Raw genomic sequence first — 23,156 nt, 5'->3', positions numbered from 1 at the left:
GCTGCTATAAACAAAAGCTGAAAAAAGGACTGCCTCATTTAGTAAACTTTTAAGGAAGTTTTTATCTCTTGTCTGATGTTTTTATCCCCAGAAACTGAAAAAGTGAATGTCAGTGTTACGTTAACTGCAAAGATACTGCTCCCACTGAAGTTACCACTCCTATGAACTTTAGTGGGAAAAAGCTCTAAGGGTACGTCCACATTGCAATAAAAAACCCGCAGCACCAAGCGTCAAAGCCAGGCCATTTGACTCTGTCTCACAGGGCTTGGGCTGCAGGGCTAAAAACTGAAGTGTAGATATTCAGTCTAGAGGGCTTCCCCCTTGCGGGGTCTCAGAACCCAGGCTCCAGCCTGAATGTCTACACTATGAGCTTTAACCCCACAGCCTGAGCCTTGCCAGCCTGAGTCAGCTGACCTGGGCTAGCCACGACTGTGTCATGGGTCTTTTATTGCAGTTAGACATACCCTTAAAGCCTGCTCCTGCAGAAGTTTTGCATCTACGGTTGTAACATGAGACGCTCCTTGAAAGCAAAAACATTTAAATAATTACATGTATAACCTGATTTTCAGAAGGTGCTGAGCGACCACAGCTGTCAGTGAAATCAATGGCAAGTGCCGATGCTCAGCACTTCTATCATCATCACCATCATTTGTATTATTGTAGTGCCAAGGAGCCCAAAGCATGGAACAAGGTGCCATTGTGTTTAGGCTCTGTACAAACACAGAACAAAAAACCTGCCCCTGCCCCAGAGAGCTAACAGTCTAAGTATAAGCTATCAGATGGATACAGACAGACCAATGGGGGAATACAAGGAAACAATAAGCCAATATTGTTCAATATGCTACAGGTAGTAGTCTCAGTACATCAGTGGCCTAACATAGGCAACAGACCTTTTAAAAAAAATCAGGTCAGCAGTAAATATGTTCTAGGAGGGCAACACATGAACTTAGAAGCCCAGGTTTATGAGATTCTTGACTACTTTTCTGCAATAAAATCAGTCAGCTCACAATACTGTTCCCCCCACTAGCCCCTGCCAGCCATGTCATCATAATCTTCACTGGGTGAGCTCCTCATAATCCTCACTGATGAGTTCCTATTCTTCTGTAGATGTTTCCTCTATCTGGCTACACTATTTGTTTTCATCTTTAAATTTCCATGATTGGCCTTTTGCTAATGACCAGTTTGTTATTCTCCTTTACCGTAATTTCTGGTTCTTTCATTCATTTTCACTCGGTGAAATTGACAAGACCCGTTTCTAGTGTCAGCCCAGGAGAGCTACGATTTCACTACAGTGCAGGCTACATTTTGCTTAACCATTTTAAACCTTGACGCATCTCACAATTTGATACACTTTAAGTGTGTTCATATAAAATGTGACAAATCTCTGAGCACTACTGGATCATAGGTATGCAGACACTTTAGTTAAGATGAGCTCAGAGGCACTAATTCGTGCACATGAGAAAAGCAACCAGCCTGCTCTACAGGTCTTCTATTGTGTTCAAGAGATTTTCTTTCATTCACTTGGCACAGACAAAAGGTGACAGACTGGTGGCCCCAAAGACTGAAGTCCCCCTATATATCCATAGAAGACAGGAAAGGCATGACTTTCCAGTATGCCTCAATCTTAACCTACAAGGCTCACCCCTGCATGGGACAGAGGAGTTAGGTTAGGTTCTAGGCCTTGTCTTCACTGATGAGGCAAATGCTCACTTGCCAAGATTTTTTTTTGTAATGTGCACAGCTGTTCCCAGGAACTGGATTCAGACCAGGTAGGTCACTATCAGCGAGGAGATGATAATTTTCAGTCACTACCAGCTAGGCTGCAAACAATGAAAGGCTCCAAAAAATCTATAATTAATCTCAGTAACTATCTATTTCCTTCATTAAACTTGTGTCCCTAATTTTATGTATCTGAACAACTTTCATTTCTTAGAGCCGTTGTACTCAACTTGTGGCCCTTAAACTCAGAGCAGTCTCCTTTCGTGTATGAGTGAGGGCTCAAGCAGTGCCCTGACTGTGATATGGTGACTGTCTCTGAATTCTAATTAAAGATCAATCCAAACTGAAGTCCTGGATCATGACCATCCCATTATATTAGGAATTTGGCTGAAGGGCTGTATTTTGTGGCTAAGACCAAACACGTCTGAGCTTTGGGAAAATTTGAAGCCAGATTCAAATATAAATTTACCAAAATGCACCTCTAATTTACCAAAGATGACATAATCATAGAGACCAGAAAACAGACACACTCAGAGGAGAGGTATATGGTATCTGTATTTATACTGTCAGCCAATTTAAGTGAAGATTTCTTCTCATATGGTGATGTTTATTTCTCTGCTTAGATGAAGGTAGTGGTTACACACATTTGAGTATTTAAAATATATTATATTATTCTGTGGTTCTCTCTATTTCTTTGGCTGAGTTGGCTGTACTACTGATCAGTGCTTAAAGTGGTCAGAAAAGTGTGTGTGTGTGGGGGGGGCATCTGTCCTAATCATGGAGTAGCAGCTGTGGTAAAAGACTGCTTTAAGGGTGCCCCTCAGCAACCTGTCTGATTTTTATTTATTTTTGGCAAGGTCTGTGACCTCGTGTGTGCCCCACTCCCCACACACACTTTAACCACTTCTACTGATAAAGGTTCGCGTGCCAGTCTGGTAGAGATCTGCAGCATAAAAAATGGCCTTCACGTGTAGCAATATGGAATGGGTGGGTGTATGGGTGGTAAATCCATTGAATTTGTGTATTTGAACTGGGGAGGAGAATAAAAGCATTGAGGTTGTTACTCAGGTGTGTCTATAAAATAGAACCAATCACTGAATCCTGGAGATTCCAGTGCTTAAAAGAAAATTAGCAAGCAGTCTCCATCTTCTAATTTCAAATCAGGTCACTTTTTTTCTTAGCACATAAATATACTAAAGCCATTTTAGGCAAGACTACTGCAGTAATTGATAGGTGTGTGCATGCATGCACAGTATTGGTGGTAGGATCCTGTGCTTTTTTGAGCAGAGGGTCCAAAGTTCTACTGATGGTGACAATTATGAATCACAGGCTGCAAGAGAGCAAGTGCTATCAGACCACTACAAAGACCAGTGCGGCCATAGAATTTATACAAAATAAACAGCATTGTGCAACAGCGAATAAGTTACTTGTAGCTGTGACATTTCTTACCTTTAAGACAAGTAATAATGTACCTTTTGTGTGTGTGCGCTGTGCCTAGAGAACTAAAACATTCTGTTCCTTCAAGTGCAAAAATGATTGACACAGCAATTAGGGTCAATATTACACAATGTGTTACAATGCACATGACTAATTAAGAGAAGCTATGTATAAAAACAACCAGATGTGCAAATTCACTAGGAGGAGGCGGCAGGGCTGTTACTGATTTTAAATAGCAAGATTTGAAAGCAATTTTAGCACCCACCCCTTCTTTAATCGTTGAAATAACTGCGTTAAAGCTACTTTCACATGGATAAGGTTGTCTCTCACACACACACACGGACCTAAACTCTTATTTAGTAATTGACTATATATTGAGTTGGGAGCAAGGTCCTTTATCCTCCAACAGGGGCTGGGTATCCCCTCCACCATTCCTCTAGACCCCATGGCAGGATGGAAGGACTGGAGTCCCTGTGCCCTTGAGCCAGCCCCAGCTCAGGGCTCTCTGGTCTCAGCTCGGTGCCCTGTGCGAGACACAAATCCCAGCCTCAGCCCAGCCCCACACACTGGGGCCTCCTGGAGAAGATGCCCTGGAGCAGCGGGCAGCTGAGGAAGGCAAGATCCTGAGGTTCATGCCTGAGCTGCCGCTGCTCAGCAGGCCTGGCTTGCACTATGTGGAGGAGGTAGAACTACACCTGGGCGAAGGACAAAACTAGCACCAGCAGGGTGAAGTGCAGGCAGCAACACCTGGCACAGAGCTGGGGCAGCAAGCAGGGCAAGCCCCCCGCATGGGTCCATGGCCCTATCCTCCTCCTTGGCCACCATTCCCGCTGGGTCATGACAGAAGTGTGACTTGGCCAAACCAGAGAGTGGCATTGCAACCTGGTGCACGGCTTCACAGCAACATTGAAACTTGTGACAACTTTAAAAAGTTGTAGTGTGTGTTAAAGATGCTGTTACTCAACAAAATTTTGGTCTGCCATTTTCTTACAGCCTTAAATATGGAGTTTTGGTGTTTTAAGGAGCTCCCTATGGCCATAGCTTCTCCCCTGGCTATATAAGGGCAGTGCCAGCCTGACCCTCTCAGTTCCTTTGCACCAAATATCAGAAGTGGAGACTCTGATGAAGAGAGGACAGAGGGCGGGTTGTGGAACACACATCAGCATCACATCACAAAGAACAACAGTTACAGGTAGGTAACTTTTTTTACTTTGAGTAGATGCATCCGTGTGTTCCACGTTGAGTGACTTGCAAGCTGTACTCCTAGGAGGTTGGGCTCAGATTCTATTCAAAGAGAGACTGCAGGATTGCCTTCCCAAAAGGTTGCATCTGATCCGGATGCAGCTGTAAAGGCATAGTGGTTTGCAAAAAGTGTGCAGAGAGGACCCAGTGATCACCCTACAAATGTCCAATATAGGAATGTTATTTTAAAAATGCTGTTAATGTTGCCTAAGCTCTTATGGAATGAGCTCACACCCTTTGAGGAGGTGTAGCCTGGACTATTTTGTATGCTGTCATGACACAGGAAGCTACAGACAACGTCTGTGAACAGGCTGCTTGAACCTTCATTTGGTCCACACATGAAACAAACAGATGTGGTCAGGAATGGAAAGGATAAAATGGTAGATGACAACTGACATCCAAAGTATGGAGAGGCTGCTCTTCTGGGGTTAATGTGGTTTAGGGAAGAACACTGGTAGATACATAATTTGGTTTAAATGAAACTGGGAAAACACCTTAAACAAACACTTTGGATGCAGCCGCAGGGTTATTGTCTTTGGAAAATTGCATGTAACAAGTCTCTGCCATCAAAGCCTGCAACTCACACTCACTTCTTGCAGAAGGAAGGCAGTTTTCTGACACAGAAAGGAGAAAGAAGAAGTTGCCAGAAGCTTGAACTGAAGTCCCACAAGAGCTATTAAAACAGGATTAAGGTCCCACAAGGGAACCGGTTCTTTAACTGGCGCATGAAGATGAGCAATTCCTTTCAAGAGCCTTACTGTCATTTGAAAACACCAACTTTCCATGGACAGGTGAATGAAATGCTGAAATAGCCTCCAGGTGGACTCTATGATCTAAGCACAAGGCCAGAAAATGGAATCTGTAACAGGTACTCCAAGATACCCTGAATACAAGCTTGTGTTGATTGCACTCATTGGACCAACCACCATACCGAGAAACACTTCTATATGGCAAATAGACTGTCTGGTGGAGGACTTCCTGTTGTTAAGTAAGCCCTGCCAGACTTCCTCTGATCGTCATTCTTCTTTCTCATCTAATCATGCAGCTGTGAGATGCATTGGTCTAAGTGCTGGATGCAAAACCTGAGCATGATGCTGAGTCAGGAGGTCGGGTGAAGAACGAATATGGGAGGTTGTACCAATAATGTGCGGAGGCCTAAGAACCATCATCATCTTGGCCATGTTAGAACAATGAGAATGAGTCTGGCACGGTCCAATTTCACCTTGAGAATGACCTGCGGGATGATTGAAATTGGAGAGAAGGCATACAAGAGTGCCGAGTCCCAGCTCAAGTGAAAAGCATCAGTGAAGAAGCCCAGACTGAGTCTCCCTTAGGAGCAAAACAACTGGCATTTCTTGTTTTCTCTTATGGTGAACAGGTTGATTGTCTGGATGCCCCAAACTACAAAGATGGACCACAGGACCCGGGGCTTCAGAGACCACTCATGATTCAAGGAGAAATTCCTGCTGAAATTCACAACCAGGTGATTGTGGGATCCCAGGAAAGTGATCAGCCATGGGAGGAAATGCTCTGACCAATGCAAAACTGCCAGAACCCGATTGCCTATGGACAGAGCACACTGGACTATCCCTCCCCGACAGCCTGTTCACATAATACATTGTGATGATATTGTTGGTGAGTATGAGAATTGCTGAGCCCCTGATGTGATTTTGAAAGGCTGATAGACACTATAGATGGCATGAAGCTCCAGGACACTGATATGTAGAGAAGCTTCCAATTCTGACTACAGGACTTGAACCTTCAGTATCTCCAGATGTGCTTCCCAACCTACGAAGGAGGCATCGGTGACAATAGTTCTCGTCGATAGAGACCGAGTGAAGGGAATGCCCTGGCACATTTATCCTGAACTGTCCACCACTGTAAGGAACCCAGGATTGGTGGAGGAAGACAAACCAGTCTGGCCAAGGGATGATGGTATGGATAATAGACCAACTTCAGCCATATTTGAAAAGGACGAAGGTGCAGCCTATGTGCATGAAGCCATATGGCCTAGCAACCTCAAGTATACGTGGGCTGGGCTTGAGGGTGGGGACTGCAGCTCCAGACATAAGCGACAAATTGCCTGGAATTGTTCAAGTTGGCAGAAATGCCCTCAAATTTATAGAGTCTGTCATGGCCCCAGTGAACTCAAGTCTTTGAGTTAGAAATAATGTTGATATCCCACCATTTAGAATGAGACCCAGATGATCGAGTTGTCATAGTATGAGCTGGACATGACAGAGGATGTGCTCTCTGGATTTGCTTCTCAGTAACCAATCTCCTCCTCTGGGATATGTGGCTCTTTCTGGAGTAATCCTGCTGCTGTTCAGAAAGAGAGGACTGTTTAAAAAAATGCTGAGATTGGTATTGTTGTGGCTGCTGACCTCTATGGTAACATCCCCTCATGGCTGGAGTAGGTACCACCAAAGTAAACAAAGTAGCTTGGGAGTCTTTTAATAAGTGCAAGTTTTCATTAGTCTTTTCTGAAAACAAAACCCAGCTATCAAATGGTAAATCTTCAGTGGGCTGCTGGACATCAAGTGCAATGCCCAAGTTCTGAAGCCATGAAACCTTTCTCATGGTTACAGCTGATGCTGTAATCCTGGCCGAGGCATCTGCCAGGTCCATGGCTGCCTGACACAAAGTTTTGGCACCAAATAGCCTTCCGAAATGAATGCTTTGTACTTTTTCCTGGAGAATTCTGGCAACTTGTTCATGAACTTAGACATGGCCACTAAATTAACAAAGTCATATTTGGAGACCAACACCTACTGGTTTGTGATGTGCCTTTGCAAGGAAGAGGAGGTATAAATATTTTTCCCTTCAAGTCTATCCTCTTGGACTCTCTTCTTGGGTGTAGATTTAGATCTTCCCTGTCGAGCCCTGTCATTTGCTGCAGTCACCACCAGGGCATTAGCTTTTGGTGCTGGATCTAGACTGCAGCTCAGGCAGTGCGAGCTGCAGCACTGATGGACCCAGCAACTCCATGACATGGCCAGAAGGTGCCAAGGACACAATGGAGGATGAGATGGTATATCCCATAGCACCAGAGAACTCCTGAACTAGTGGAGTGTCTGAGATTGAGACATAAAGCAGGTCAGATGCCGCCCGGGTCCTCTTTGTGAACAACCTGCAGGTGGAGCACCTGTCTTTAATATGTCCCTTGCCGAGGCACAACAAGCACTTTGTGTGGAGGGTGCTATTGGGGATGGCTCCCCTACATGATAGCCAACTACTCTAGCTTACACTAAACTAATACTTAACTAAACCTAAGGTGGTACTACTACTTTATACAGAAAAAGTTATCAGAAACTGAGATGAAAGTGTGAGGTGCAGGCACCACACAGAGCTCCAACTCTAGGCCACAAGCAGTGAAAAGGAACTGAGGGGCTGAGGATGGTGCCACCCTTACATGGCCAGGTGCAGGGCTATGGCCACAGGGCACGAGTGCTGCCTCTATGGTACTGCTAGGCAAAGTTTTCTAGCTCTAGTGTGCAGGGTGTGCACACTAACGTACAATACATGGCTGCATCTACTCGAACTACTTGGATATTAGGAAACATTATTTCACTAGGAGGGTGGTGAGGCACTGGAATGGGTTACCTAGGGAGGAGGTGGAATCTCCATCCTTAAAGGTTTTTAAGGCCTGCCTTGACAAAACCCTGGCTGGGATGATTTAGTTGGGGTTGGTCCTGCTTTGAGCAGGGGGTTGGACTAGATGACCTCCTGAGGTCTCTTCCAACCCTAATATTCTATGATTACCTTAAATATTTCACTTTGAATTTAAAAAAAAAAGTAATTCCCAAGCTACCACCCCAATTCAAATAAAATAATATCTTCTATGTATATCCCAATCCTGCTCCTATTGCAATCTACAGGAGTGTTTCCAAGGGAACAGGTCTTTAAAGAAAGAAAAAAGGGCTCAGTTAACATATTTGTCCTTTAATTACTGTTTTGGGTCCCAGCAAAGTGCTAAGGCAATGAACCTTTTGCACTGTCAGGAGAACAGGAAGTATCTGTCAGTGATGCCCTGACTTTGCAATACATTGGCAATTTACCAGGAGTGTGCAGGCTGCCCCTAATTTGCATGTACGTTTAGACAGAGGTTTTCACTTTGTCTTTTATTGGAGGCAAAGGTTGCTCTACAGAGTAAAGACAAAGCATTCTGCAATATATTACAGAAAAATCAAATACGTAACCTTTATCAAAAATAAACACACAGCCACAATATTTACTTGTGCTTATATATTCTTTGACAGAGGAATAGAAAAAGTTTGTTGTTTGAGTTCCCAACAATAAAAACTCACCATAGCACAGATTTATCCTCACACACCACTTACAGGAAAAGGACAACATTATGGGACTGCATTTTAAGATACATTTTAGCACACTGAAGGCTATATTTAGTCCTTGGGAAGCTCATGACCTACAAACAAATACCTCTTCAAGTCACAAATAATTGTATGTATCAATATATACACACTACTTAGATTATAAACTGTTTGGGGGCAGGGACTGTCTTTTTGTTTTGTGTGGTACAGTGTCCAGCACAGTGGTTCTCAACCTATTTATCATTGTCGGCCACATGTGTGTTACCTGGGCCGCAGGTTGAGAACCACAGCATACCCTCTCCCAAACCTCCCTCCCCACAAACCCCTATGCCCAGTGCCTCCCACCCAGAGACCCCTCCAGAGTGTGTGGCCAGGAGCAGAACCCTGGGGGAGGGGGAGCAGCCTCGACCTGCTGGACTCCACCGCACAGGGCTAGATGGCAAGGCAGCCAGATGGCAGCCCTGGACCCGGACCCTGCGGGGCCAGCCAGCAGCCCTGGACCCCGTCATGCCGGGCAGCCAGGAATCTGGACCCCACCGCACAGCCTGGTGGCCTTTAGGACACGGCTGTGTGCTAATTGGGCTGCAGGTTGAGAACAGTTCGTCTAGCATGAAGAGGACCTGGTTCATGTCTGGGGTTCCCAATAGCTATGATTAAATAATAAATTTGAATATGCTAGTTAACAGAACTTTATAATAAGACACAATAACCTGCTCCAATCTTAAATTTAGCAATATTTCAACTTAATGAAGGGAAAAAGGCAATTACTAAATTTAATTTAGTCTTATGATACCATATCTTGATTATAATTAATTGAGAGTTGGGAGAAAGGACGGGAAATCAGTTTGTGTTGTACTTTCCAACAGAGGAGGAGATGTTAATCAAAAAGTATCTCTGAAGACTGTATGACCTTTAGAGAGTACCATATAAGCTATAGTATTTAAGTACAACCACGTGAGTTACAGATAAGATTTCATATTTAACTCTGAATTCCTGATTTGTGTGGATTTACATGCCATTAGTAATCAGAAAAGTAACCTGGTAAAAATGTTGCCTTAATATTCTACCTATCCGATGCCTGTTTTTTCCAAAAGCAAATGATTAATAGCTGTGTCAATAAATGTTAATTAATTGTTATGGATTGTTATAGAGTCTAACAGGTACTTATAAACCATCTATAATACTTTCCTCTGATGTGCTTATTACCAACCTATAAAAATTACTACTCGGGTTTGTAAAATGCTTCTCTATTAGTTATTTATTAATACTTTATAATCTATCAATGTATCCTTAATACAAACAATGATCTATATTTCCAAGAGGCAAAATGAAGTTAATGTTGGTTGTCAAAAAGAGAGGTTACTTGCCTTGTATAGTAACTGAAATTCTTCGAGATGTGTGGGCCCTATCTATATTCCACTGTGTGTATTCACGTGCTTCAGGTGCCTGAGACCAAAATATTTCTGCTAGCACAGTCTGTTCATATGCGCCTGCACTCTTCCTCTTCTCATGCTCCGGACTGAGGGTATAAGGGGCAGTGTGAACCAACCATCTCTCCTTTTCTACCATGAATCATGAGTAAAGGATCCAAAGCAGAGGGGAAGGAGGGTGACTAGTGGAATACAGATAAAGACACCACATCTCAAGGAACTACAGTTACTATAAAAGGTAAATAACCTCTCTCTCTTTTTGAGTGCTGGTTCCTATGTGTATTCTACTATGGGTGACTGACAAACAGTATTAATTGAGAAGGAGGGTGCGAGGACCTATGTGGTACAGATAATTGAAGAACCATTGAACCAAAGGATGCATCAGCAGTGAAAGCTCACATTAGGGCATGTCTTGTGAAGGTATGGACAGAATCCCATGTTCCCACTTTGCAGATGTCAACAAAGTGTAACTTCTTGAAGTGAGGCTACCAAAGTTGCCTTGGCACTGATAGCAGATACCCTTTCTCCATAAGCTAACTGGTAACAGAGCAGAATACAATCTGAAACCCACTAAGAAAGTCTCTGAGAGGAGATAGCTCCCTTGGACAGAATGGATGATGGGAGAAGCTAACAGTCTAGATGAGTTTTCTAAATTATATTGTTTTCTGTAGGTAAAATGCCAACACCTGGCATATGTCTAGGGAGTGGAGTCGCCTATCCTCAAAAGTAGCATTGGCTTTGGAAAAACACAGATACGTGTACTGTTTGATTTAGGTGAAAGTCTAAGGTTACTTTGGGGGTGAATCTTGGGTACAGTCTTAATGAAACCTTATACTTGGGAAATATTGTGTGTGATGAATCAGCCATAAGGGCTCCTAGGACTCCTACCTTCTGGCCAAAGTGATGGCCACTAGAAAGGTGACCTTCATAGATAAATGGGACAGTGAGCAGGTCACTAACGGTTCAAAGAGATACTTGGTTCATACCATAAGCACCAAGTTAAGATCCCATGAGGAAGCAGAAGAGAAGATACGGGAGAGAAGTATCTGACTAGATCTTTTAGGAAACATTCATTGACGGGATGGGTGAAAATGGAGTGGTTGTCAGTTGAAGGGTGACAAACACTAATCACCACCAAGTATACTCATATAGAGCTAAGGGAAAGTTCTGAAGGCTTCAAGGCAAGCAGGTAGTCTAAAAAGGTGGGAAATGTTCGATTCTTCTGGGGACATCTAATGATTTGAGACCAAATATAAAATCTCTTCCACTTAGCTAAGTTGCACTTTCTGGTGGATTCCTTCCTGCTATTGTTAAGGATGGCTTAACAGCTACCAAACAGGTCAGTTCTAGATTTGATATCCATCCAAATACCATGCTATGAGGTGGAGGAATTCTGGGCTGGGATGTCTGATCTCACCAGTGTTCTGTGTCAAGAGGTTTGGGAAGGACTGGATACTGAGGGATGCATGGGCTGACAGCTAGAAAAGTCTGGGAAATCAAAACTGTCTGGGCCATCTGGGAACAGAGAGGATGATCACCACTCTGTCCTGCTGGATCAACAAGGATTAAAGGATTAGAAAACATGCCTTGTAGTGATAGACTCAAGGAGCTCATCTTTTTAGCTTAACAAAGAGAAGGTTAAGGGGTGACTTGATTACAGTCTATAATTACCTATATGGGGAACAAATATTTAATTATGAACTCTTCAATCTAGCAGAGAAAGATATAACATGATCTAGTGGCTGGAAGTTGAAGCTAGATAAATTCAGACTGGAAATAAGTCCTACATTTTTAACAGTGAGAGTAATTAACCATTGGAACAATTTAGCAAATGTTGTGCTGGATTCTCTATCACTGACCATTTTAAAATCAAGATTGGATGTGTTTCTAAAAGATCTGCTCTAGGAATTAGTTTGGGGTAGTTCTCTGGCCTGTGTAATACAGGAGGTCAGACTAGATGATCACCGTGGTTTCTTCTGGCCTTCGACATCTATAGGTCTACTTGGATGTGCTGGGATTGTTTGTATGAGCGATAAGAACTGTTTGCAGGACTCTCAAACAGCTCTCAGCTCCAGGAGATGTGTGTATACCCTGGACTCCCAAGTAGTCCACATTCCTAGTGCTATATGTTCGCTCAGATGGGTGCCTTATCCTAACGGGGAGCATCTGTGATCAGTGTTTTCTGGGGTGGAGACAATGAGAAGGGGACTCCTCCACACACCTGCTCCCTGTTCTGCCACCAACGTAGATAATCCTGCACTTGGGTGGTGGGGGAAAATGTGACTAACTTGTCCATACTGTCGTCTGCTTGGCACTTAACCATCTGGAGCCAGTGAAGACAGCTTTGCAAAAGGTGTCACAAAAGGTACAGGATGCCATGTTACCCTGGAGGGTGAGACATGAATGAACTGAGGTCTCTGGGCTTTTTCTGAACTGATTGATTAAATTGTTCATTGATTGGTATCTAAGGGAGGTAAAAAGGTTTACTACGTCCTTGAGACATCACTTTGTAGTTGGGTGCGAGAACAATGAGTATCTCTCTATTTGTCAATGAAAGGCTGCTATGGTCGCTAGGTGTACTTTGAGTGAAATAAGAGAGAGTCCTGATTTTTTGATAGTCAGTATATAGTCTAGGACCATTGGGAGAATAGCAGATGCTAGGGAAATTTGCCTGGAATTACTCCAAACCTGAAACCTGGTCCACTTTTGCAGGTAAGTACGACGAGTAGCTGATTTCCTACTGTGTAGTAACACCTCCTGTACCTCCTCAGAGCGGCTCAAACATTATCGATGAAGTTCCAACTGCAGTATCTTTGTTACTGGTGATAATGAAATGGGAGGGAAGATCAGAGGTTGTGTTTGCAGTGGTAGCAGTTAGAAAAATTATCTTTTTGTTTTTCAACTAAGAAATCTGACATGGAATCACAGAGAGAACAAACAAGGAAACCCACAATGCCATAATACAGAGTCACTTTTCTGATTGGAGGTGTTAAATTAGAGCATAAGGCACCTAAGTATTTGTCTAAGTTTAAACATATCAGCAGTTCCACTGAAGTCAATAGGTCTATTTAGTTTGGAACGTTCTTAAGGATTTTTTGATCCAGGGCCTCAGAAATCACAGTGATGGATACTCTAAGAATATGGATAGATCAAAGTAGAAACCTTAAAAATAGCATACTATTAATGATTTTTGTTGTCTGACCTGTCTTAGTAGACACCAGGTGGCAGTGTTCTGCTTTCTGAACAGATTGTAACTGTGCGAATATGCTGAGTACATGAACTACTGATTCAGAAGGAACTAGGTCTCCATCCATGTTTTTATACTTTAGCTAACTAGTCTCTCAGTGCTGTCATTTATTTTTCTAATGACCTTGAGAATCTTACACAAACAGAGAAATTACTATAACCTTGGAAAAAAATAATTCTCAAAACATTTCTAACTGGCCTATATGCTAAGATGTTCTGTATTAGGAGCATCCTTGAGGAATTTATGCAAAGAAACATGAACTAATACATTTCTTGTCAATTAGACGAACACTAGGAAATTCTCAGATTTCCCCTAAGGGGCGAGCCCCTCTGACCAAGACTGAGGCATAACATTACATATTGTCAAGTATCAGAGGGGTAGCCATGTTAGTCTGGATCTGTAAAAGCAGCAAAGAGTCCTGTGGCACCTTATAGACTAACAGACGTTTTGGAGCATGAGCTTTCGTGGGTGAATACCCACTTCGTCAGATGCATGTAGTCGACTTTTTCATCTCTCTTTCATAAAGGTGCAATTAGGCCTTCTCTTCAGAAAGTCTTCCACAATGGGAAGAAACGTCCATAGAAAAGGAGATGTTAAAATGTACTACATAAATCTGTATTCTCTTAGAACTGGAATAAAACAAGGGCTAGTTTTTGCCACCCAGTAGTGCTATATTTTTAACAGTCTCATTGATTTCAATGGAACTACAAGCAAGAGTAAGAGTCCTATTTAAATTTATTATATAGGGCACTAGACTGGGACCCAGGAGACCATGGCGCTATTCCTGCCACTGACCTCCTGGGTGGCCTGGGGCTAGTCACTTCACCTCTCTGAGGCTCTGCTTTTTGTCTGTCTTGCCTATTTAGAGAGTAAGCTGAGGCAGGGGCTGTATTTCTCACTGTATGATTGTACAGTACCAAGCTCCTGTTGGGGAATTCGAGGTGGTACTGTAACACACAACACCACCACCAACTTAACATAAGTAAGGGTGGTAGAATTTGCCCATAAATGCATGCAAATACACTTCATTGGTTTTAGACAATAGCCAGGTGGCCAGTGAGGGAGCTGGGCCCAAACAGGGTGAATAGGGCAGGTAAGAAGTAATGACCAGTGACTAGCAGAGCTGGTCTCCCAAACACTTCCTCCAGAAGAAGAGATCCAGAAAGAACATTAAAGTCATGTCAGAATGAAGGTGAAGGAAAAATAAAAAGCATCCCAGCCAGCATGAGAAGAGCCGCCAGCTGGAGATCGGAAGAACTGGAGCCTGGCAGCCAGCAAACCTATTATATAGAAGTAGACAACAAAAGTTCTCTGCCCTCCTATCTCCACCTACTGGGAGGAAAGATACATTATCGGCCATCTGAACCAGCACGTAAGGATACTAACACTGTTAAAAATATATATACATATTCTGCTTCACCATGAGGCTATTTTCTGGGATTCACAAGTGCCTGTTATACAAGGAATATATTAACTGGTTTTACTGTGTGAGGATAAGACACAGCATTTTGGTAAGATTTTCAAAGCCAGCCAGGGGATTTAACAACGCAACTCCTATTGACGTTAATGAGAGTTGTCTCCAACGTCTCTCTACTCTCAACCTAATCTAACTAATCTCAACCTTTATCACTAGGATAGCCTATAAAAGGAACCTCTGAAGCCTCAGATATTGTTGTTCCAGGTTACTAGGAGCTCTGAATCAATACACTAGGATTCAGTATTAAGGTGAACAACTAGCAGCTTTATCAAATAAAAACATCACTTCAAGCTGGATGTCTACACAAAACTAACAAGCTCCCTAATTGACCTGTTCCAGCATGCACTCGCTCTTGTGTAAAGCCTGGGATGGATTAATCAGAAGCTTCTATACTTCACTTGTTCCAAAGTCCTTGTCAGTTACACAGAAGGGATCTTTCCAAGGACATTATAAATCATGTTTATAGGAGGAGAAAAATTTCTACTGCCTGTTTGCGCTTCCTTGTGGGTGAAATCTTTAGTTCTATTGTGCAATGTTGCTTCAAAACGGTACGATAGCATTGATAGGTTTGAAAGCCAGTGTGGTCCAGTGGACAGGGAGTCTGGAGAAGTGGCTTCTGTTCCTGGCTCTGCCACAAAGCTACTCTATGACCTTGCCGGGGGGGGAGGGGGGGGGGGGAAATCACACTGCATCTCTGTGCCCCTCTTCCCCTTGTCTTAGCTACTTAGACTATAAGCCGTTTGGGGCAGGGTCCTCATCTCTTACTGTGTGTGTGCAGTGCCTAGCATAATGGGGCTCCCTGACTTCACTTAGGAATTTATTTATAATAAATAAAAAATAACTGCTCTGCATCTAATAGTTGTACAGAGAAAAAATTATGAAAGAGGTGCAATGAAGTGTTGCAGCAGAATTTGGTATATTATAATAATGAAATAACTCAAATTATTATTTATCCCCCACCCCCAATAAAGCACTACAGGTTTATAAGAATATACTGAGAGTTTCAAAACAGTTCAAATTATTTAGCCACACATTTTCCATATGTTGCAGATTCTCCTGCTGGCAGCCGCGAATACTTCCTGCACCAAAGGCGCTAAATCTAGCACAAAATCTGACGCAGGATTAGGATGCGGAGGAGACACCTTCATACAGCTTTTAAAGGTCTTAAATTAAAAAAAACCAAAAACTAATAACTTGCCTTGGATATAAAGAATGGTGTTTCGTTATCCATTTAAGAATTCATCTCCTCTCAACTCCCTTACTAAAGCTTTGAGCTCTGATAACTCACTCAACAAATTCATCTCCCGAACAACTCCACTGACATCAGTTGGAGTTGCACCAGAGTTCAAATTTGCCCACGAGCTAAAGAGATTAATTTCCTCCCAAACCATATTTTTGTTTTTCTCTAAGCAACTTTCTTCCCTTTGAGATTCTTTAAAGCTGGCAGTCTGATTCCTGCGCAACGATCTGTCAGCTGGGATGCAAACTCCATTACTGCTCCTCTGTGACATTAAATTAGATATCAGAGCACAGCATGAACAATAAGCTCCCCTAAGACGCCCACCTTTAAGAAACTGTGTGCTCCCTTCCTCTGGCTGGAGAATGGAGTTATTAAGGCAGGGTCAAGTTGGTTAATATTACATGTACTGTACAACGTCAACCAGTCTGCCTGTGAGCCAGATTAAAAATAATTTCTTCACTTCCCAGCTCTGAATATAATGGTACCATATTTACAAAAAAGAGTCAAATAATTCATGATGTTTATCTTTGTGTCCTTCTGCAACTGCTTAACTCCCTGTGAAATGAAGCAATGTTTAATGTACACAGGATACCGCAATAAATCACTAGGGATCAGTGTATGCAATATGGCTGGAAAACTGTTAAGGCAAGACTAGGGTGAGCGATATTAACAAGACACTACTACTTAAATGCTGCCGTAGGGTATGTGATACTGCTTGTTTCATGCCTTTCAACTGCACTTTGTTAGGCTACAATATATTCACAGGGCTATAGTAGGTATATGTTCTTTTTCTTTCAGATACAGCCCTTACTAATTACCCACGTTTCTGTCACCTATGCTACTGCAAGACGCTCTGCATGGGACTGCACTGAGAGGCCATTTGGAAGCTGAAGTTAGTACAAAATTCTGTCGTCCATTTATTAAGCGGTGCTTTATGAATTGTGACTTTTACTTGGACAGCTCTGGAGTCTGTCCTAGTTGGCAATTGATTTACGGGAGTTTTAGTTTTAACCTGTAAAGTTCTTGATGGTTGGGACCTGGCTACACAGGACATTGTCCACTTCCAGCAGCTCCCATTGGCCCGGAGCAGCGATCCGTGGCCAGTGGGAGCCGTGATCGGCCGTACCTGCGGACGGGGCAGGTAAACGCACCGGCCCGGCCCGCCAGGGGCTTTCCCTACACAAGCGGCGACCCCTGTTTGAGAAACCCGGTTGTAGGGCATTTTCTGTGAAGGATCCTCTACTTTGGAATTTACTCTTCCTCCCCTTGGTCTGACACAGCTATAATTTGTTCAGATTCAAGAGAACGCTGCAAGGCGCATCTCTCTCTTACGGCAGTGGTTCTCAAATGAATTTTTGCTAGGCCGCACATTTTGACAGGTAAGATATTGTACTAGTGACAGTCTAGTCATGTGGTTATTTGGAAGTGTCATGTAAATAAAATAATAATCTTTTTAATGTAAAGAAGGGGGAACAGGGGGGCAAGGCTCCTGCATGTGTCCTACTTTTCCTTTTTGAAGAAGGTCGTCACCCTAGCTCCTAGAGTCTGGACTCCAGCCTGAGCCAGGAAGTCTACAGTGCAATGAAACAGCCCCGCAGCCCAAGCCCCATGAGCCTGAGTCAGCTGGCATGGGCCAGCCATGGGTTTTTCTTTACTGTGTAGACATACCGAGTTGCCTCAGAAGTGAGAGATTGTTTGTTATAGTTGGGCTCCAAGCATTCACCTGGGTTTCTTATCTAAGGGCTAGTTGTAATTTTAGGCACAGCCCTGAATAGTGGATGGCCCATAAGCTGAACCAGATGGAACAGCCCTAAGAGGCACTGTGGCTCCAACAGGGCCGCCCAGAGGATTCCGGGGGCCCGGGGTCTTCGGCGGCGGGGGGCCCCTTCCGTTCCGGGACCCGCCGGCAAAGTGCCCCGAAGACCCCCGGCCTCTTACCCCCCTCCCCCCCCCGGCCCCTTACCCGAGCGCGTCTCCGGCGGGGCCTGAGCTCCGTCCCGCTCAGAGCCGCGTGGTGAGGGGGCGGGGCTGTGAGCTCCACGCCCCCTCCCCACGCCGCTCTGAGCGGGGCGGGGCTCAGGCCCCGTTGGAGCTCCCAGCCTCGCCCCCTCACCACGCGGCTCGGATCGGGGCGGGGCTCAGGGGCTCGGCCGGAGACTCGGCGCTTGATGCGCCGAGGCTCCAAGAGAGGGGCGGAGGCGGGAGCTTCCGCTCTTCTCTTGGGGGCCCCTGCGGAGCCCGGGGCCCGGGGCAAATTGCCCCCTTTGCCCCCCCCTCTGGGCGGCCCTGGGCTCCAAAATACTTCAAGTCCCAATTCTTCCTTGACTTCTTTTTGCTCCCAAAGGCTGGTAATTTATATCTGGCTTATACCAGCAAAGAGTTATATATCTACTATGTATATTAGGGCTATTCTAACCCTTCACCCATCCTGTATGTCTTGTCTATTCAGACAATATTTTCTAGCTGTTTCCCATACTCCTGCATCTGTGTGCATCCAGTGTCTCTCATTTTATATTTAGATTGTAAGCTGTCTGCGGTAAGGGACCATTTTTTTCTGTTCTGTGTTTGTACAGCACCTAGCATGATGGGGTCCTGGTCCATAACTAGGGCTCCTAGGCACTACAGTAGTATAAGAAGTAATAATAATTAGCCTTCTGCACTGACTCAGCTACTCTAGCCAATGAATAGTGGGAAAAGAAATGGTATGAAATACTCTACCAATTCCCTGCCCAACTGTTCCAGGCACAAGGTAAGCAGCAGAAAAAAATCTGCTTATTCCTGTGCATCTGGGACCAAGGTCTGAGTAATCTTTATAGAGGAATATGGGGTTGGCATCTGATAGGGTATACAGACCAAGTCAGAACCTAGCCCTAATATTGTAGCCTGGCAGTCTCCATGTACGAGAGCAAATAATTCTTCTAGGTCTCCTAGGGTAAATAAAGAGACTTGTATTTTTGTTCTATAAGCTTCTCAGCCACCTGACTTTTAGACAGTATCTAACTCTCCAAAGCTAAGCCCTATATCTGTTTACTGCTCGCAGTTTTCAAAAGGATCCTTGTGTTCATTTTTTTTTTTAAATTAAATTTTCCCTTCAAAGGCAAAACAGTCTGGCAGCTTTCAATGTTTGGTAGTTGGATAGGAAGAAAAACCTTCATCCATGCGTGCATCTTATCAGATCCACTTAAGGTAACAATATCCTACAAAAGGCCCTCTGGGTCTCTGGAAGGTGCAGAGCACTCATTGCCTGTACAGTTAGGAAAAGCTTTAGACCACTTCTGGGAATGCAAATGAATGGGGCCCACGTGACAGCTGTAATAGAAGGCTGCTGTCTCTTTGCAAAGCATTGAAATGCCATCTGGCGATTTCGTTGACGTTAGCAGACGCAGAAAAACAACAATAACCTCCCCCCCCCCCCCCAAAAAAGCCAAAGCTTTCAGTCGGGGGAAAAAAATACAGCCTTTTATGGTATGCTCACTTTATACTAAAAAACCTGCAGTGCTTTCAGCCAAGAGACTAGAAATTCTGTAGGAAGCAGTTCAGGGCAAGTACAGTATCTCTCATGCGCTTAACTCAACTTACCTTCCCTCGTATGAGAATTAGGCCTCCTTTGATCCTTAATGCTTTAACGGTTTCCAAAATAAATTATTTCATTCTTCTCAATAGAACCTTTGTATGCTTTAAAACGAAAGGATTGTTGGGATCACAGAGGTGATAAGGAAAACTATTATTCTAACTTCTGAGTCAACACAAATTGGGCTTTGATCCTCTCACATAAGCAATCCCCACTCTACATTAACAAGTCTCAAAGAAGAAACAAAAGTCAATGATCACAGTCACTCCATTTTATACCATCAAGCAGCCAACAGTTCTCTGGCACCCTGGGTTGAGGGACTTGTGTATAGCAATAAGTGACATAAATTTACCACATCCTCCTGTAGGTTTCATGATTATCATTCTGCTAAACGTTTATACCAGTAACAAATGGCTCAGTGCAGACCTGGGGGACATCTGTAAGTCTTCCAGCTAAAACCAATATATACCTTTGGTGAACAGCTAGGCACAGGAAGCAGCACTGCTATCTTGGGGTACTTTTGGCCGGATTTTCCAGTACGCGAGGTTTGTTTTGTGTTCTGCTGTGCAGAGAAGAAACAAGCCCTTTATATTTAAAAAAACCCAAATATTCTATAGTAACAGGAATGGAACGATCCAAAATGCTGTACATTAAATGCCCTCAAGCTCTGTGTGACATTCCCATAGTCTGTAGATTAATTTCCTATTGTATTTAATAAGAGAGGCACTATATTATCACAACATATTACCTGATACTGGCAACAGATGCATCAAAATGTCAGCATCAAAAAACTCATTGTCCAAATCTTATTTCCTAATATTACCTCTTACAATGGTTCCCTGTTATGTGCTGGGTTGCACATGATCAGCATTTCAGTGGTGTCTAAACCATGCTTTTTTGGAGGCACTGAATAGATCAAATTATCACACATACGATTTCAAAGGAACCTTTTAGAACAAGGCATCTGGATCATCACCCACCTCCATTAACAACCCCCCTGAAAGTGTAGTTAAGGTCATCAGCATGACTATGTCACTATTTTACTCATAGAAGGTACGATCCTTCTCCCATTGAAGCTAATGAGAGTTTAACTGGGAACTAGTTTGGCCCCATATCTGATTCTCCCTGGGGCCTTGGGGAAATCACTTTACTAGTCTCTGGTGCCTCTTTCCCTATCTGTAAAAAAGGAGAAAACAACTCTAGCCTACCTCACAAGGAATCTTTTGAGGTTTAATGTCTGCAAAGCAATTTGAATATGAAAAGTGCTACATAAATTTTACTAATTCATTATTATTTACATATCTAGGATCTATTTTAATCTGTGCCCTGTATGCATTCCAAGTCATATTGGGAACAGGACTGGGCCCATCAACAAATTTCACGTAGACTATCATAAGATAAAGCTAACAACTTTTTGCTCACTACAGACCTGGGCCAGATTTAAAATTTAAAATGAAAAGTCTAGAGATATTTTAGTAACTGCTGATGAATTTTATGGTGGCTTTTAAAGAAAAAAAAACAACCACCACCATCCAAAGACCTATTTTAAGTCCCGCAGCTGCCTTTCCAAGCATGGTGATGACAAGAACACACCAAGACAGGAGAGAGAGCTGAACTGAAAGTTAGGGCCCCCAGCCTGCAAAAGTTTGCACACATGCTTAATTGCACTAGTTCCACAACTGGACTTCTTACAGTGTGTGAAGTTAAACACATACATAAATCTTTGCGGGATTGGGGCCACAGTGACCTTTACATGTAAAACTGCCTGGAGTATGTCCCTCTCTTGCTTGTAAGAAGCCATACCTCTTTCCCCCCACCTCCGTCTGTCACTAAATGAAGTTTAGTCATTTTTGCCTACAAAATAAAACAACTCTTTGAATTCTGAAACGCTGCCTTGGTGTAAACTTTTTTTTTAAAGCAAGTTATAGCAGCACTGTGTAAATACGTGCAACTAGACAGTTTGTTTGCAAACTGGAAAGTTTTCAAGCTACTTCTTAAGGGCTCAATTCAATTAAGAAAATTTACTGGTGTTCCACAGTCTCTCTATAGACCTTACGCTCATAAGTGGCCATGTGTGCTACATGCCCAATTCAAAAATGAAGGAAAAAACCTTACTGACTGTATTATGCTGGCATGTGGGCAGCATCTGGGGAAGCGTGTGTTTAATTGGGTTAGTAGTAAATTCTAATGTGGGAATGAGTTAGAGGAGGGAGGAGTAAGACAGTTATATCCCCATTGCCATTTCAGATTAAAAAAAAAAAACCTCAGAGGTCATTGTATTTATTGACTTAAAAGAGCATCTTGCAGTGCTCTATTTGGGGGTTAAATCTCTACTTGATGCTTGGAAGGGCAAACTTACATCTTACTTACAAAGTGAGAAGAAATGAGGTAGGGTTGCTTACCATTCAATTTGAGAGACAGATTCTATATTTTCCCCCTTTCTTGACAGCAATGTTCAATTTTCTGTATACATCTCAATAGCACAAGGGGTACTACAGCCATACAGTTAACTTTTATACTAATGATGCCACCTTATAGTGACATGGTGGGGACCTGAGATCAGCAGTAAATAAGAATTCTTAGGTTTGCATACATCTCTTCACTGGATCTTTGATCCCAGTATAATATTTCACTGAAAACCTTAGAAATACAACCCCAGGCCCAAAACTCATGTTTAAATTAATGCACTGCGTGAACAGATTCAAATAAAGTCAGACCCCTCCATGTGTAGCTGAATCTACCGTTGAAAACCTGAACCAAGACAAACCTTGGGATTCTGAAATTGGTGGATTTGTGCATTATCAGTTTTGGTTTCTTACTGGGACTGGGGCTGCCAAGTTACCACAAACCAGGCTGTGGGGCACTTAATCAAACCTGATTTCCTCTTGTGAGGATTACCCATCCCTATTTGTAAGAAAAGTGCTTGAAATTCACTGAAATAAACATACCTCAGACCTAACTTGTCTAAAAGGGAATCCTTCATTTTGAGTTCAGAAGGTGGCATGGAAGGCAATTTATGCCACCTACAGACACTTTTCCACAAATAACTTGTATTTGGTGATCTCTGCAATATACTGCTGGGCATTTACCAACTTTTCTGCTCCCCTCTACACTTAGGGCTTGTCTAGACAGTTAGTGCATGGCAAGACGGGGTGTAAATCTACAGCATACAAGTGTGTTTCACACTAACAATCCATGTGGACTCTAGTACTGGACACTGTAAGTTCCCTTGTGTGCTTTGATCTACTGCTGTTTCGAAACCAAGGTTCACAGGGACAGTTCACATGTGGCATGCTAGTGCACTGCAGATTTACACCCCAGCTCGCTGTACATTAACTGTTTGTCTAGCAAGTTCTAGTTCCAACAGCAGGGCACAGATGACGATAGGCTCCTGGGTTTCTATTCCTGGTTCTCTCACTGACTCATTGTGTAACCTCATGCAAATCACGTAAGGCAAATTTT

The 23,156-nt window shown here is 43.2% G+C and overlaps 1 protein-coding gene across 4 annotated transcripts in view; it reads right to left on the bottom strand.

Annotated features, from left to right (window-relative positions):
* The window catches only part of PDE3A (phosphodiesterase 3A), a 351,301-nt gene that overhangs the window by 61,273 nt on the left and 266,872 nt on the right, over positions 1-23,156 (bottom strand). Inside the window, exon 3 of one of the 4 annotated variants that reach the window (XM_044992904.1) lies at positions 12,848-12,978. The exons of the other annotated variants lie outside the window; for them this stretch is intronic. The gene's annotated coding sequence lies outside the window, so the exon portion shown is untranslated. The remainder of the gene's footprint in view (positions 1-12,847; positions 12,979-23,156) is intronic. 4 annotated transcript variants of the gene reach the window in all.

The sequence above is a fragment of the Mauremys mutica genome, chromosome 1 (genome assembly GCF_020497125.1).
Source record: "Mauremys mutica isolate MM-2020 ecotype Southern chromosome 1, ASM2049712v1, whole genome shotgun sequence".
NCBI lineage: Eukaryota > Metazoa > Chordata > Testudines > Geoemydidae > Mauremys > Mauremys mutica.
Note: the sequence above shows the minus strand (reverse complement) of the source record. Positions and strands in the feature narration are given on the sequence as shown.